The sequence below is a fragment of the Heptranchias perlo genome, chromosome 6 (genome assembly GCF_035084215.1).
Source record: "Heptranchias perlo isolate sHepPer1 chromosome 6, sHepPer1.hap1, whole genome shotgun sequence".
Lineage (NCBI taxonomy): Eukaryota > Metazoa > Chordata > Chondrichthyes > Hexanchiformes > Hexanchidae > Heptranchias > Heptranchias perlo.
In genome coordinates, this window is record NC_090330.1 from 29848425 (window position 1) to 29866719 (window position 18295).

The following is an 18295-nucleotide window of genomic DNA, read 5'->3' on the forward strand; positions in this document are numbered from 1 at the left end:
AGCAATTGTTGTTGAGATCATCTTATTTAATCCATTTTATTCCATAGTCCATTCCTGCTATTCTTTCTTCTATCTCCATCATTTTTACATTCTCCAGACTCACTCATTTGAGTTTATCCATTTTGTTTTATGACATTCACAATTTTATTTTTCATTACTTCCTTGATGGGGAATTTGTTGTCTCTTTTTTTTCAGACTTGATTTTTATTTTGATGACTTTTAGAAAATGATGCTAGTGTTGGAGAATGGAGTGAATGGAGCAACTTTCCATTTTTGGCACCAGTGTCAAAATCAAGTTATCCCAGGCCAGGTTTAGTACAAGTTAGATACAGAACAAAGCTCTTTCCACTCTCACCAAAAATGTATCTTTATCTCAAGACCTCAAAGTACATTGTGTACTTTTCTGTTTCCCATACTGACGTCAGGGCTAATCTGTGCTGAATTATATGAGCAGTTGTGTGTCCACACAGCCAAACTGCTCATATAATTCCCAGTTTCTGCCATTCAACTCCTCCTCCCCGTTTATGATTGCTTGCACCATGTCCTTGATGATCTCTTGCCCCATGAACTCCTATCATGGCGCCAACCCATCTTTCCTGGCTATGCTGTAAGCTGGATGTCCTCTGCTATGACCACTATTGGCTCTTTGCAGGCAGCCATTGAGCTTCCTTATTCCCCTCTTCCAGTATTCAATCTGTCTGGCACACACTTCAGTATTCAACTTCTCGCAGGACCCCGAACTATCAATACGAATAACAATAGGGGCTGATGCCCCTTATATCATCCAAACACTACCTTTAAGATCATATCCTGACCTATGCAAAGCCATAGTACCATACTTTGGGGCATCCACCAGCATATCCCATTAGTTAGCCCTCTGTTTTAGATAGTGAATAGGTCTGTCGTATAGCTGATAAGGAAACTCTCAGATTTGGGATGACAGAAAGTGAAAGGCGTTGCCTGGAAGTCAGCTATGAGAACATGTGCTTATCTATCTAGGGTTTGGTGTTGCTACAATTGGATTTCAGAAATGCTGAAGCTGAAGCTCTGTACCTCCAACTGGCGGAACCTTGCGATGGGGTTCGGTGTGTGTTTATGTTGTGGTCAGGGGGATGGTGGCAATGCACTTGTACATTTTATGTCAGTCTTAAAGAGCTCCTAGTACTTCTCAGAAAAGCTTGTCAGTCCTCTAATGTCCAACTAGTGACTATCCTCTGGGGGGCAGGGTGGGAGGGGGCTCGGGTAAGGAGGCAAGTAGGGAATCTTTGGAGCTGAGCTGAGTTGGCTTCAAGATGACATAACAGCAGATGGAAGATTGGAACAGAGTCAACCCTTTGTGGCAGGTCTGCAGTACTCCAGCACACTGATGATGATTAATCAGGTAGGCTCATTAATGGGACTTGGCGCAGTAGAGGGCAATGAGAACAACTTCATTTTCAGAGGAGGCTTTGGAAGCCCTGCTGCATGAGATTCATTAGAGATGTGTAGCACTCTGGAGTAAGGGATTGGGATTCTTCCCACTCGTCTCCAGATAACTTTGCTCTAACAGGTAGGGTAGTCTATCTAGACAAACGGTGGGAAGTGCTGAAAAGTTACTTGGTTTTCATTGCATAAACTCCAGTACCAGCAGACGGTCCCAAAGCATCAGTCCTGATGAAGGGTCTGCACCTGAAACGTCAACTTGTCTGTTTACAGCTTTTTCTGATTTTGTTTCTCTAAGGTTTAATTCTTGCCAACTGCACCTACATTTATATTTACATTTATAAAGCATCTTAAATATTCAAAAAAACCTCAAGATGCTTCACAAATAAATGTATTGAAAATGGATGCCGAGTCAAGAAGGGAGAAGTTAGGAGGTGTGACTGTGGGCTAGCTCAAAGGGATATGAACGTAGGAACAGGAGTAGGCCATTCAGCTCCTCGAGCTTGTTCCGCCATTCAATTCGATCATGGCTGATCTATATCTTCCTTTGCTCTACATCCCTTGATACCCTTACCTAATAAAAATCTATTGATCTCAGTCTTGAAAATTTCAATTGCTGCCTTTGCAAAATTGGGGCTTTACAGTACAGTACACATAAGGGTAAACTCCATTCACCCACATTCTCCATATGTACTCCTGGTATGCAAAGCTCATTGCCTGAAGTGTTAACGGTGAACATTTAACCCACTGTGAAGGTTAAAAGGATCACATTCACTGACTCCTTGAATAGTGTTGTTATTTTAGCATTGTTTATTATATCATGCAATTTATCAGCTAAAAAATCAATCACTGTTCATGGAAGCTATTGTAATATGGATGCCAGTATTACTTTACATAGCATATTGTAACACATAATAATATTTGCTGTCTATCTTTATCTTCATTTTACAAAGTTTTACAAGGAAACATATAGTCCAAAATTTTCTTCAAATGATGCACAATCCAAAGATTTCCACATCCCAATCCTATATCTTTAGTTAAAGGAAGTTGCATCATTGTAAAAACCCATGTTGGCAGAGTCCTTCTTTTTATTCAGCCTAAAATATTTTTCACACACAACTTAACCAAACTTTCAAACTACTTAACTATAGATTAAAATTGAATGAAAAGACATTGGGGGAAAAAATTGGATAAGGGCCGTTTTTGGGCGGGAGTAGTGCCCAATGGCCCCTACGCAGGCAGGACAAGACTTTTGTCAGGCCTGAGGACTTACCTGCAATCTGCGTTGGGAATCAGCGTTAAATGAAGATTCCATGCAATTTGCACTTTTCACCAGCAGGGGAGCTCAAATCTCTTACAGGCAGGCTGTCTGTTAGAAATCTCTTAAAGGTAGCTGGTACCTGTTATTTGCTGAAAATAACAGTCTGCTGAATGCACGGAGTCTGAGCGGGGTCGCACACGTAAAACACAGATGCAGGTCCCATCCCTATGTTTACACACTGATGAGTTATGGTAAAACATTGAATAAAGGTTGCGCACCACTAAATCCCACATCCTCCAATCTGCATGCCAGACCTAACCAATCTGCCGATCTGAGTTTGTACCAGGCTTGCGAGAGTGCGTGCACCAAGGTTCTCTGCTGATGCACTAGAGGCCTTGGTGCAAGAGGTGGACAGAAGGAGGGACATCCTATATCTGCAGGGAGGGGTGGGGCAAGAGGCCCTCCAGACATATACCCAAAAGGCAGTGGGAGGCAACAGGGGACGAAGTCAGTGCCAGGCGCACAGCATCATGAAGATGGATGCAGTGCAGAAAGAAGTTTAATGCTTTGACATGAGTGGTCAAGGTGAATGAGGTCAATTGTCAAGTGGCGTCTCCTACCAACTGCACCACGCACTACACCCCCCATCACCCACATACCAATAAACTCTTTCCATCAGTACTCAACTCTTCCAATCGGATGCTTCCTCTCACCCTTACACATTACCACCGTTTCAAGCCGCCCACCCCCAACTCACAGGCCACGCACACTGGCAGCTATTCAACCATGACAGGCACATCACCCAGACACACATCCCGCTTTCTTGCAGGAGAAGGTGGCACATATCAGGAGGCAGCAAGTGGCAGTGGCATTTAGCCCCTCAAGCCTGTTCCGCCATTCAATGAGATAATGGTGGACCTGTGACCTAACTCCATATACCCGCTTAGCCCCATATCCCTTAATACCCTTGGTTCACAGAAATCTATCAATCTCAGATTTTGAATTCACAATTGAGCTAGCATCAACTGCCGTTTGCAGAAGAGAGTTCCAAACTTCTCCCACCCTTTGCGTGTAGAAGCATTTCCTAACTTCACTCCTGCATGTCCTGGCTCTAAATGTTAGGCTATGTCCCCGCGTCCTAGTTTTCAAGCCTAGGAGACCTCCAAAAACATTTACAAATGTCTCAGCAGCCAGAAGCAATAATCCAGCCACTAACCTGTAAATCCTGCATGGTCCCTTTAAATGGCACTGGTGGAGGTCTTCCAGGCACTCGAAGATACGTTCAGATGGTTGGGGTTAAGACTGTGCATTGAGTTGAGCATTAAGTCCCAAAATGGTGTCTACCACTTTAAATCAGCATTGCACACTGATTGTTTCCATTTTTTCCTTACTTTACATGCAGCTGGTGCTCGTTATCTGCGCCTGGGCTAACTCCTATGTCAAGATGGCATCCGGCGCACGTCACGCTGGAAACATGCATGCGCAGCCAAGACGCCATCTTGGATGTCGGAGAGGTTGTGTAGCACCAAAACAATGGGCACTACACGGCCCAATTTAGCAACCCATAGATTCTTCTTAGATTGAATTTAGCAAATAACAGTCTCTTACTGCCATCTAGTGGAGTGTGCACCAAGAACTTGCTAGAATTATTCACTTAACACTGCAATGAGATTTTTGCTATATTTTTTGTAATTATTTTTCTGGTTTTGAAAATTGAAATGAAACATTTAGCCACTTAAAATACCTGGAGTATTTTGTTACTGTAATTTTCATATTTTATTCAATAAATAATTTCCAAGTAAAAATTTAAGAAAAACTTTACTCCTGCTATCTATTTTCCATTTTCCTTTGCTTTATTTTTTCTCTTTTACTTTTATATTTTGATTTTACTATTTTCATTTTACCATTATATAATTTTTGAATAATAGTCTGTTTTAATGTTTAAACTCACCTATTCTGGAGCAGGAACTGACACAATCAAAAATTGGTCTCTTGACTGGCTGAAAACCAGCTCCCAAAGATATTTTTCTCAGCCATTGTAGTTCCTATCATTTGACCTTGTCACATTGTTCAAGCCACCGGGTTAAAACTATGATGTGTTTTAGACTCCCACATTAGGCATTCCAGCGGCTTGATGAGTTACTGGCAGAGTGGGTGCCAAGACAACTGGTCAGCAGCGCCTGAAAAGTTAATTTTAACTTGTAATTGGTATTATGTTGGCGATAACAGAATTCATGCGACATGGTTTGGTTGCATGCACATTGACTGCATCTAATTTGGAACATAAATGTGATAAAATATTTAAACTGGGCACTACATATGTTAGCTGAAGGGTAAAGCTTCCGACACTTTGTCCCAGTGATATTCTTGAACCCCAGCCTTTGAATACCCCTTATTGCGCTATTGTGATATTTCCATTTTCCATACCAGTCAGACTTGCAACCCCTTAGTGTACAAATAAACATTTAGTGCCAGTTTACTTAATACTGTGAATTCATGCCCATTAGGTGCTTGGTTGTACAAATCCATTTCACAGCCAACAGAGAGAGAAGACTTTAATCAAATCAGCCTGAGGTGGATTTAAACCCAGGCCCTCGAGGTGAAAGACTATGCTGTAATCTACTGCATCATGCAGTGCTTTAAATTAAGATCCAGGAACAGAGATCTCTGTTTTAATAAAGTATTACTGATATTCAGAGTATGATATTTTCCCCCTTTAATGTTCCTTGCATCCTGCTGTACATTTTACTTTCTCATCGCTTAATGCTCATTAAAAGTTAAATATGAAAAATTACAATTGAACAGATCCTTGCTGTTTGTTTGTCACTAATGGCATAGTATTATGTGAGACTTTTAAATGTAACCATACCAATACCAGTCATTGCAATGGAAATAAAATTTGCAGAGCAGACTGGTATAATCACATATTAGTTCAAAGTACTGTGAATGCAATGTAGCCCAACACCCACAGCACATAAGACGGAACAGCAATTATATAATCGCTGATTCAGCTTGATAGAATTCTTGACCAAAATGTAAAATAAATCAATGTATTGTTTTGAGAACAATTGCTTTATAAAACATTGCATCTCACTGCAGTATTTAGAATTTAACAATGGTAAATAAAGTCCTTTAGCCCTTATTAAAATTTTTGAAGACAAAAGAGTTAAGATGCCCTCCAGAGTGTGTGGCAAACGTCAGTAACTGCTTTTCCTAAATAACTAAATAATAATAATCCTAAATTAGAGTTATTTTCTACTGCATTAGCACCTTTTAAAAATTAACAATTGTATAATTATTATTCATTCTGTCAGATATAATATCTGCTATACCACAGTATGGTTTGTTAATTTTCCATAGTATCTATAAACAGACTGGTCAGAGTGGGTGATAAATTACACTCAGTTTTGAGACTGGGTGGCGCCATGATCTGTTACAACTATTCTGATTGTGCTCCACCAGATGCCTAAATCTTTTCTTTGTTCAATCAATACTTTGCCCATTAATATCATTACAGTGAATGAAGTGATAGAAAAGATGTGGAAAAGGGAGTGAGAGAGGGTTTTTGGATTACGTTTCCATGTGCTGAGAGCGAAGCTAAAGAACATCACAAAATGGAAGTGCTGTTTAAGGTACTAATTATAATGCAATGTACATTGTAAGTGTTGGAATGCAACTCTTACAAAAATCTTGCAGAATTTCTAAAGGATTTTTCTGTGAGACTTTTGGCAATGAAAAAGTGATTTGTTTTACTTTAGAGGAAGCCTGGAAGCGGATACTTTGCATAGAACTTGTCATGAGATGATATCATCCAATAGCCAACCCTGCCCTTACCCCATTGTTTCTATTTACGATATTATTGAATTGGGACTTCATAATGTAATGCAAGGTCTCAGACTGCCTCTAACCAGTAATTCCAACATATCAGGCAATATAATGAGGGAAAACTGAGACTCCAGTAATATTTATTCATTGTAAAATTTGGGATTTTAGGAAAATTAAGTAAAATAAAATTCCTTTAAGAGCTTCTGTACACAAATATTTTATGGATGAAGATTTTACTCTGCAGTCTGTGGATCATGCATTTAATGGGTCAACATAATGAATACTCCGATACTATGGTGTATCTGACCATTTGACTGAATAACAGAATGTCCCTAGTCCAGATTGTTAGGGTGCATTAACACTGCAAGTTTAGCATCAGTGCACTTTCAGTGTGAATCCAGAGTCAGACCTGATTCTGGATCAAAATGGAGTGAGACGCCACTCACATCACACCACCTCAGTTTGACACAGCAATGAGTTTAAATCTGATATGATGTCAAATCTGGTTTGCAAAGTGCTCCGTTGGTCCCCCTGGACAATTTCTAAACCTACCTGACCTTAATTTAAATGTTTCAAGAGCACAAATTATCCCCTCCCTCCTCTGTAAACATTTAAATTTCTAACTTTTGGGAGACAGCTCTACACATCCATGTGTCTAGGCATGTGTAGAGCTCTAGGAACATAGGAACAGGACTAGGCATCAACTGTCGTTTGCGGAAGAGAGTTCCAAGTTTCTACCACCCTTTGCGTGTAGAAGTGTTTCCTAACTTCACTCCTGAAAGTCCTGGCTCTAATTTTCAGGCTATGTCCCCTAGACCTAGACTCCCCAACCAGCAGAAATAGTTTCTCTCTATCTACTCTATCAGTTCCCCTTAATATCTTGAAAACTTCAATCAAATCACCCCTTAATCGTCTAAATTCTAGGGAATACAACCCTAGATTGTGTAATCTCTCCTCGTAATTGAACCCTTGGAGCTTAGATATCATTCTAGTAAAGCTGCACTCCCTCCAAGGCCAATATATCTTTCCTAAGGCGCAGTGCCCAGAACAGAACACAGTACTCCAGGTGCGGTCTAACCAGAGTTTTGTATAGCTGTAGCATAACTTCTACCCCCTTGTATTCTAGTTCTCTAGATATAAAGGCCAGCATTCTATTAGCCTTTTTGATTATTTTCTGTACTTGTCCATGTCATTTTAACGATCTATGTACATGGACCCCTAAGTCTCTTTGGACCTCCACTGTTTCGAGCTTTTCACCATTTAGAAAGTACTCTGATCTATCCTTTTTAGGTCCATAGTGGATGACCTCACACTTGCCTACATAGAAATCCATTTGCCACAGTTTTGCCCATTTACTTAATTTATTAATATCTTTCTGTAATTTTATGCTTCCATCTACACTGCTTACAATGTTGCCCATCTTTGTGTCATCGGCAAACTTGGATATGTGGCTCTCAATCCTGTCATCTAAGTCGTTAATAAATACAGTGAATAGTTGAGGCCCCAACGCAGATCCCTGTGGGACATCACTAGTCACATCCTGCCAATTTGAGTACCTGCCCATTATCCCTACTCTTCTCCTGCCACTCAGCCAATTTCCTAACCAGGCCAATAATTTGCCCTCAGTTCCATGAGCTTCAACTTTAGCTAACAATTTCTTATGAGGGACTTTATCGAATGCCTTCTGGAAGTCCATATAAACAAAATCCATAGACATTCCCCTGTCCACTACTTTAGTCACCTCTTCAAAAAGCTCAAACAGGTTCGTCAGGCATAACGTACCCTTTACAAATCCATGCTGGCTCTCTCTGATCAGATGAAAATTTTCAAGGTGTTCAGTCACTCTATCCTTAATTATAGACTCTAGTAATTTCCCAACAACAGATGTTAGGCTAACTGGTCTATAATTCCCTGGTTTCCCTCTCTCACCTTTCTTAAAAAGCGGAGTGACAAGTTCAATTTTCCAATTTAAAGGAACGGTTCTTGAATCAAGAGAACTTTGGAAGATTATAGTCAGGGCATCTGCAATGTGCTCACCTACTTCCTTTAAAACCCTGGGATGGAAACCATCTGGTCCTGGGGATTTGTCACTCTTTAGTGCCATTATTTTCTTCATTACTGTTAATTTGCTTACGTTAATTATGGTGAGTCCCCCTCCCTGATTCAAAATTAGTTTCCTTCGGGTGTCCAGCATGATATCCTCTTCCTCTATTGTAAATACTGACTCAAAGTAATTATTCAACATATCCGTCATTTCCTTATTTTCACTTACAATATCATCATTATCAGTTTTTAAAGGGTCCACATTGCTCTTGACCATCCTCTTCTTCCTAATATAATTGTAAATTTTTTTGTGTTGATTTTGATATCCCTTGCAAGTTTCTTTTCATTCTCCCTTTTTGTAGCTCTTACTATCTGTTTTATCACTCTTTGCTGTTCTTTGTATCTCTCCCAGTCGCTAGGATCTGTGCTTTTTTTTTTGCATTTTTGTATTCTTTTTCTTTTTGTATGCTTTTTCTTTTAGTTTTATGTTGTCCCTTACATTTTTTGTTGACAATGGCTGTTCTTTTTTGGCAAGTGGAGCTCTTGCCCCTTAGGGGTATAAACTGGTTCTGTATCACGTTAAATTCTTTTTTGAACACCTCCCACTGATCTTCTGTTGTTTTACCCATTAACAGATTTGCCCAGTTTACTGTGGACAGTCTCTGTCTCATCCCGTTGAAGTCGGCTTTACGTAAATTTAGAATCTTAGTTTCTCCCTTTCAAATACAATGTTGAATTTGATCATATTATAATCGCTATTAGATAAATGCTCATGCACCATTAGGCTGTTAACTAAATCTGGCTCATTACTCATTATTAAATCTAATACAGCCTGCCCCCTTGTTAGTTCTAGGATGTATTGTTGCAGAAAGCTGTCCTGAACACACTCAAGAAATTGGCTGCCTCTCTGACATGAGCTCGTCTGCTTATCCCAATCTATATGAAAGTTAAAATCCCCCGTCAAAACCACTCTGCCTTTGCTACAAGATAGTCTAATCTCTGCATTTATATATTCTGCCACTTCACAGCTGCAAGCAGGGGGCCTATACACATCTCCCACTAAAGTCTTAAATCCTTTTCTATTTCTTAATTCCACCCATAAAGTCTCCACTGCCTGCTTACCTCTCGTTATATCCTCTCTTATTATTGAAGTAATTTCATCCTTAATCACCAAGGCTATTCCTCCCCCTCTACCAATTTCCCTATCCTTCAATGGACCTTATAACTTGGTATATTCAGTTCCCAGTCCTGACTGTCTTGCAGCCATGTCTCAGTCATGGCTACCATATCGTACCCTCTAGGTTAAATTTATGCCTGCAATTCATTCAATTTGTTCCTTATACTCTGTGCGTTTGTATAAAGAATGCTTATTGGGGCCACACACCCTAACCTGTCCTTCTGCTCTAATGTTGATTGTCTCACACATTTCTTATTTCTCGCTCCTAATTTAATTACTTTACATCTTTTAGTTTTCCATTTACCTGTAGTGTCTAAAGCATAATTTCTGACTATCACTCTACTCTCTTCCTTTTTGTTTGTTTTAGAATTATTATTTATACCACCTTTTCCATCTGAGCCCTCCCCCCCGTTTACTACTTTAAAGTCCTTGTGACCGCCCTATTCATCCTTTCCGCTAGGACCCTGATTTCAGCCCGGTTCAGGTGGAGCCCGTCCCAATGGTACAATTCCACCAGTCCCAGTACTGGTGCTAGTGTCTCATGAAATGGAACCCCTCTTTCCCACACCACTCCGTCAGCCACGTGTTCCCCTCCCTATAATCTGCTTATCCCTATACCAATTTGCACATGGCTCAGTTAATAATCCAGAGATTATAACCCTTGAGGTCCTGTTTTTTAATTTAGCTTCTAGCTCTTGGTACTCTCTAAACGGGACCTCTTGCCTACCCTTTCCTATGTTGTTGGTCCTAACATGGACCACAATGACTGGATCCTCCCCCTCCCTCTCCAATATCCTTTCAAGCCAGTTTGAGATGTTCCTCACCCTGGCACCAGGTAGGCAACATACCATGTGGGACTCTCGATGCTAGTTACAAAGGATGTTATCTGTCTCCCTAATTATTGAATCCCCTACAACTACCACATCACAGCCTCCTGCTCCAGGGTGCCACAGTCAGCATTCTGGCTGTCCTTCCGACAGTCTTTATCCTTATCCTCACAGGTAGCAAGTACATTGTATCTGTATCTGTTAGATAGGATCAGTTTCTGTGGGTCCTCGTTCTCTATCTCACCTGGGTTCCCCTTACTCTGTACATTATTGGTCACACCAACCCTAACTTGCACTCCAGTTCAATGACTCTTAGCTGAAGAGACATCTGCTGCAGATGTGTTCACTCAGGACATTCTCGATGTCCACAAACTCCCATGTACTGCAGTCCAGGCACACAACCTGCACTGCCATATTTTAGTCTATATTTATTAATAGATAATTAATTTTTATCCTGTTTTGTTTTTTTTCCATTAAAAAAAAATAGCACCTCCTTCACCCTCTACACCTTATTCCCACTCTCACCAAATTGTCAAGTTCCCACTCAGTTCACGATCAACTGTCTTTGCGATGCCCGCTCTATGCTTCAGCTCTCACCTAAACAGAGCTGTTAAAGTTCCAGTCAGGCAGGAGTCAAGCAATGTAAGCATGGCGCTGCCTGGCTGGATCCTGAACTGCTCTCAGACAGGTAGTTACAGTGCAAATGTAGCCTTTAAAGCCTATTCAGCCTACTAATGGTGGCAGAAAAGTTGAGTAATGGTTCAGAATGACGCAAAGGAAAACAGAGGGCAAAACCGTTCCTTTTGATGCTGAAGGGTTGCAGGTCCTGCTGCAGGAGGTTTATCAAAGGAGGATTGGAGCAGACAACCATCCTTCAATAAAAGCACAGGTGCCAGCTGTAAGGAGGGAGCCTACCAGCTGAGCCAATGTAATATTACAGGTCCCTTGTACCTGGCTGCAAATGAGGAAGAAGTTTACTGGTATCAGGAAGAAGGCAAAGATAAATGTACTCACATTTCTTGACATGGCACAGACCTGCTGGGAACTTCCATGCCCATTCGTAGGTACCATTTAAAGCATTACACACAACCATTGCACTTTTGTTCACACTCGTTCATGTGCCAAAGCTGCACAATGCACATTTCTTGCAAGGGACTGGTGGTCACTGAGGAAGGGGAAACAGGCTTACAGTACAAGGCACTCCTCTGTTTTAAGGAGGTTTCTCAATGGGATCATCAGTCAAGACCTGGTCTCTTAAGAGCCACTCACACAGATTTTCATCTCCTTCAAATAATATGTACATCATGGACTGCCGAGAAATGAAGGCACCATTGTTGCTTCCTGGATAACAGCTATTGAAAGACATAATTATGTTTCTGTGGTCAGATACCACCTGCAGATTAAATACAAACCCTTCCTGTTCATAGGGTTGATATGAGGAACCCTGATTCTCACAGGGGTGTGATCTATGTTACCCTGCACTCGAGAGAACCCTCTCACCTGGTGAAAGCACTGCACCATATCCAGCCGATGTCTCCTTTGTACAGGGAAAGTGAGAAAGTTGTTGCCCCTTGCAGACACAGGATTTGGTACTTGCTTGATACATATGCGCTCTGCAGACTAGCTGATCCGGCAGATGTCCCCTGCGATAACCGAGAAGGATCCAGTAGCATGATAGCTTCATGGCGTGATATAATTCACTGTTACAGGAGGAGCTGTCCCTGTTCTAGGTGCTGTCTGTCTGTAATTTGTCCTGCAGTAGATGGAACAACAATGTGACAGTCTCTCTTGTAAAACGGAGGCAGTGAAGGTGGATCTTTGACATATTTTCATACGTATGGAGAGATCTATAAATGTGGCCAAAAAGCATCAGGTATTAATCTACCTATATTTGTTGGCCCATCCTAAAAAGAACAAATGCACCAAAATTTAATGAAGATGCAAAAAAAGATATAAAATCTTGTACCAACAACTGTCGAATGATAATCTCCCTTTAGGAAACCTTCTTGAGAAGGTAGGTCCCAGAACCACCAGTTCACCCATTTTGTAGGGGCAAGGTGCGCACTAATGGCAAAAACTCCACTTGAGCTTGTGAAATTCTTCATGTAACCGGATTTAAATAAATATTCAATGGAAATCAGGTTCATGCCAGCCCGATGTGCAGCCTGCTTCTGGGTCCAAAAATTATGCATTGCAAAATATGACATGCAAAGTCAGGCGCTTGATCTCCCAACCCACACCCCCATCGGTGGAGCCTCATATAGTCGACCTTCTGATTCTTCCTTTGCAAAGCTCCTGAACTGAACCCAGAACTCTTGTTTTATTTTTCATCTGATGCTGTTACAATCATGCAGTAAAGGATGAACAGGACATCAAAGTATTGATTCATGGTTCTACAACTAACTTGTGGAGTGATGTATATTCCACCTATGTATTGCTAAGTATTAGTAACAATTATATAGTATCTCTTAGGAGAATGGTCTACAAGATTGGAAGACACGGCATTGTTCAGAGTGCATGTAAAATGAATCGAAAATTGGCTGAAGCAGAGGAAGCAAAGGGTGATGGGGATGCAAGGAGGTAACCAATGGAGTGTCTCAGGGGTTATTGCCGGGGCTGTTTCTGTTTGTAATATACATAAATGACAGAAGTGGGGACAAGAGGCAAACTCTCCTTGTCTGGGAGGGACTGGAAGCAACAGGGAACAAGGTGATCAAACGCAGAAGGACCGGGGAGCTGAGCTGACAAGTGGAGATATCATTTAATGTAGACAGATGCAAAATTATGAGATTGGTCAGTTAAGGCACTAGGACAGGGGTGGAATTCCATACAACTATCCCAAATATATCTACATATCTTATATTCTTCCCACTCTCTCTCAGTAATCTTACAGACTATCCACTGAATTCTCGCATAGTTTAATGTGTTTGAAAAAACATTGACAGGAATTACTGTGTGTTCATCTGTGTTAACAAATCTTGAAGCTAATTGTGATAATGGTTCACTGCTTTCTCTTTCATTAGGGAATGACACATCTACAGGTGCCTATAAAGGTCATGTTTAATAAGGTGAACGTCTTCCTGGAGCTGTCGGTAGGAAAGTGGCAAATTGCATTTGACAAACCGAGGCAGGCATTAGACATCTCTCTCTCCAGGTAGCACTGACACCATCCTGGTGTCAGCGCTACCTGGCATGACGACGCCGTAATATTGCATTTGGTTTTATCACATGATTGGAAAAGGGACCCAGAATGAACCTGTATCATTGTTGGGTTATTCGTCACCTAGTCAGCAGCTTTCCATTAGAGTTAAAGCAAAAGCAAGGGTTATCCGTCATTATTACATTCATATGCCATAACTGGGCTGCTCTATGGTAATAAAAACACAAAATGTTAGAAAGACTCAGCAGGTCAGGCAGCATCTGCGAAGAAAGAAATATAGGGTTAAAGTTTCAGGTTAATGACCTTTAATCAGAACAGGTCAACGACCTGAAACGCTAAACCTATGTTTCTCTCTCCACAGATGCTGTCTGATCCTGCTGTTTCCAGCATTTTCTGTTTTTATTTCAGATTTCCAGCATCTGCTGTGATTTGCTTTCTGCTCTATGGTAATATTTTAATTGTGGTAAAGCCACTTCCTGTGTTTATGCAATGCCAATATGTTTAGCCTTGTTTTATTCACTCAGATAAATGTTGTTAAAGATTGACAAACTGTTATGAAGATAATGGTGATTATCATAGACTTTGAAATAAGTAACTTATCCATAGCAGGATATTCATTTCTAGGACAATAATCCATGCCACTGAATATGGCTTTAAGGAGGAACAGATAATTGACTCTGTACTCCTGTATGCTCAATGTTAACAATTCTTTCTGAAGCCAACAAAAGGGAGATATGTATAAACAGACATAACCTCACCAAATTAAAATTGAACCGTTGTCAATAAAGTAATTGTAATAAATTGTGTGAGACCAGTGGCCCAGCTATATATGGTAGAATATCAATGATACAGGGGACGAAACATGCTTTAGTCTGCTGGAGTTTGCTCCAACTATGGCTGACATTTACAGCCACTGCCAAAAACTCAGCCAACTTTATATTGGGAACGTTGCTTCTCACAATCTACACTAGTGATCTAGATAATGCTGTCTAGGTGGTACTGCTCGCAAGTTCACAGACAGCACAGAGCTCTGTGCTAGGGTTAGGATCCTAGATGAGTAAAAAAGACTGCAAGCTGATTTAGATACAATGGGCAAATGGATCTGCATCTAACAGATGTAATTCAATGTTGATAAATGCAATGTCGCACATGTAGGTAGGGTTAATGCTAAGCATGTATATACCATGCTTGGCACAGAATTGAAGTCTGTTGACCAGGAAAGGGACCTAGGTATTATAATACATGAGTTTGTGAAGCTGCACAACCTGTGCCGTGAGGCTATTATGAAGGCACAAGGAACACTGGGATGTACAGAGAGGATAATTCAGTATAAAACTAAAAGAACTATGGTGTCCTGGTTAAAGACTTTAGTTAGGTCTCATCTGGAATACGGTATTCAATTTTGGTCCCTTCACATGGTGGGTGATATAGAGACCCTGAAAAAGGTTCAAAGATGGGTCACTAGGATAATACCTAGTTTAAAAGCCGTCAGTTATCATGTTAGGCTTAGAGAACTGTATCTTTTTACTCTACAAAACTATAGGATTTGAGGCCATAAATGTTTGATTATCACCAGTATTAATATACTAATAATTGTGCATTAACATAACTCATGCCATTGGTTTTTACCAATATGGCTGACCTGACATTTTGACACATTGTTCAGATTGCTAAGTTGCAAACCCAAAAACACTCTGGCCTCAGATTTCTTCTTCAATGTGCCTTGGGAACATTCAGTTCCCAGGCACAAAGGAAAGGAAAAGGAGGAGAGACCTATCACACTGGGTCTTTGCCCCTTTTACGTTGCCTTGGGATTCCTGGGACTTCTCCCTGTGTGTTAGGAAGGGTGTGTCAGACTGCCTACACTTACAACGGTGCAGGCAAAAGTGTCGCCATGTAATGAAGTATCTAAGGGGTGATCCAATTGAAGTGTTTAAAATGATTAAAGGATTTGATAGGGTAGATAGAGAGAAACTATTTCCTCTGGTGGGAGAGTCATGAATATGGGGGCATAATCTTAAAATTAGAGCTTGGCCGTTCAGGGGTGATGTCAGGAAACACTTTTTCAAGCAAAGTGTAGTGGAAATCTGGAATGCACCCCCCAAAAAAGCTGTTGAGGCTAGGTCAGTTAAAAATTTCAAAACTGAGATTGATAGATTTTTGTTAGGTAAGAATATTGAGGAATGTGGAACCAAGGTGGGTAAATGGAGTTAAGATATAGATCAGCCATGACCTAATTGAATGGCGGAACAGGCTCAAGGAGCTGAATGGCCTACTCCTGTTCCTATGAGGTGGGAGGGAATGTTCTCAGCCCTCCAGCCTCATTTTCATGAAGGTTTGCTGGTTGGACACCCACACAAAGAGGCGCTCAAAGAAGCTTGCTAGTCTCTCGTGCCTGGCCTCCCTCAGATGCTCTGATGGGGCAGGCAGCTCATGCTTAGTTAAGATTCATGTTAAAGTTTAGGTTGTACTCTTGTAGTTTCAAAAATGTCTTCTTTATGTAAAAACCTTTGAATGAAGGCTATACTTGACAACGCTGCAACAAAAACCACTAACATAAAAATCGTGCTGGGATCACATTTTCTGTTGCTACCTCAATTAATCAACATAATTGACTTATCAATACCCTTACTACTGTTACATCTAAACATTGTGTAATTTTCCATTTTTAAAAGGAATTGTTGTGTAGTTCAGAATTCCAAACTTTCCCAATATAAAGTTTTAGAATTATTCACTGTACTGCACATTATTTTACGAGTGTACATTTCCTATACTGTGAAAAATAATATTTCCCTCGTTACTTGCAATATCTCGGTGTCACACACTTCAATCACTGCTCTACTCCCTAGGAAAAAAAACAACAGAATTTCGAAAAGCAAGTTTAGGAAATCTGACAATTTTAACACAGGACAATGTGGAAATTCTTCCAGTTAAACTGCCTTATAAGACAGGTGGCAACAGTGGCGCAGAATGCAAATGCTGGCAAGCATGGACAGAGTGGTAAGCTGCCGTGTTTTTTTAATGCTGCAGTTTGCCGGTGGGATTGTCCGTGCAGGTGGGCCTATCCGAAGGAGGACGCATAAAATCAGAAGGCATGTCAACTCACATCAAGCATGTCTCAAAATGAACAACCTGGAGCAACATGGGTGAAAACGCAGAAGCTGCCCTTTAGTCAGAGAAGTGGACCTTGGCATGGGAACCATTGAAAACTGAGGAACAGTAGGGTAAGACTTCTGCAGGGGTTCTCCTGATCATATGCCATAACTTCGACGAAAGATCGCTGGAAACCCTGGAGAAATGATATAAGTGATATTTCACAGCTTGGACGATTGAACACTACATGATCGTATCAGCAGGTCCATTTCGCTAACAAATTTAGCAGTGAAACTTTTGAAATTTAAACACAGTGGGAAATACATACTGCAGTGAAGCAGATTAAGCATTTCTATCTTACCAGATTGTCTCTGTCTGCATGATCATGGATCATGGAAGATTCACAGAGCTGCTGTTCTGGGAACTATGCTTATCCAACAACCTTTGTTCCATCCCCCCACCCTTTAGCTGTAAATATTGTCTGAAGGGCTGTGCAAGTGGCTGACAAGCAAAATATCCTGATGTGATAGTGCCCCCTTATGACCATTAAAGAGATAGATCCAATCTATGACAAGCGCATAATTTAGGTTGACAGTTCAGTGCGGTACTGAGGGAGCGCTGCACTGTTGGAGGTGCCGTCTTCCAGGTGAGATATTAAACCGTGTTCAGATGGATATAAAAGTTCCCATGGCACTGTTTTGAAGAAGAGCAGGGACATTCTCCCAGTCTCCTGCCCAACATTTATTCCTCCACCAACATCACTAAAAATAGATTAATTGGTCATTATCACATTGCTGCTTGTGGGATCTTGCTGTGTTCAAATTGGCTGCTGCGTTTACCTACATGACAACAATGACTGAACTTCAAAATTATTTCATTGGCTGTAAAGCTTTTTGAGGATGTGAAAGACACTATATAAAATGCCAATTATTGCTATCTTAGTTTCCTTCTTACTTTTTTATAACACTGGCAGATTCATGGCAAATGTGTAAAAACGGAGCATCTGTCAGCCATATTAATAAAAATAGCCATCAATATGTTCTAATCCCCTGTACATAGAGTAAAACTGCCATAGAGCTGAAGGCATATTAATTCGGTCATTTATACATGTGTTAACTAACATAAATGACTCAGCAAAGTGGGAATTTAATGCTAAACAAATTGAATTATCAGATTATTTGAATTAAGCAACTTTGAATGAATTGCATTATATATAAATAAAGAAGTAGTAAGATACTTAAATATTACAGTGCTATATTTTCAAAGTTTTGAGGCTCTAACATCTCAGGGTTTAGATGACGAAGGGGGAAAGGGAGGAGGTAGGAGGGGGAGGGGATGGCAGAAGAGATGGGAGAGGAAGAGTGGAGGGAGATGGGAAGTGGAAGGGTGGAGATAGAGAGGAGGTAGGGTGAGGGAGGGGAGAGGGAGGATTGGGGAGGAGGAGAGGAGGAGGAGGGTAGATAGGGAGCGGGGAGGAGGGAGGATGA

The 18295-nt window shown here is 40.8% G+C and overlaps 1 long non-coding RNA gene across 1 annotated transcript; it reads left to right on the top strand.

The window, feature by feature from the left end:
• Positions 1-1265: 1265 nt before the first annotated feature.
• LOC137322488 (uncharacterized) lies at positions 1266-17516 on the top strand. The gene is made up of 3 exons (XR_010963139.1): positions 1266-1381; positions 6201-6315; positions 16746-17516. It is a non-coding gene; the product is annotated as an uncharacterized lncRNA (long non-coding RNA).
• Positions 17517-18295: the final 779 nt, after the last annotated feature.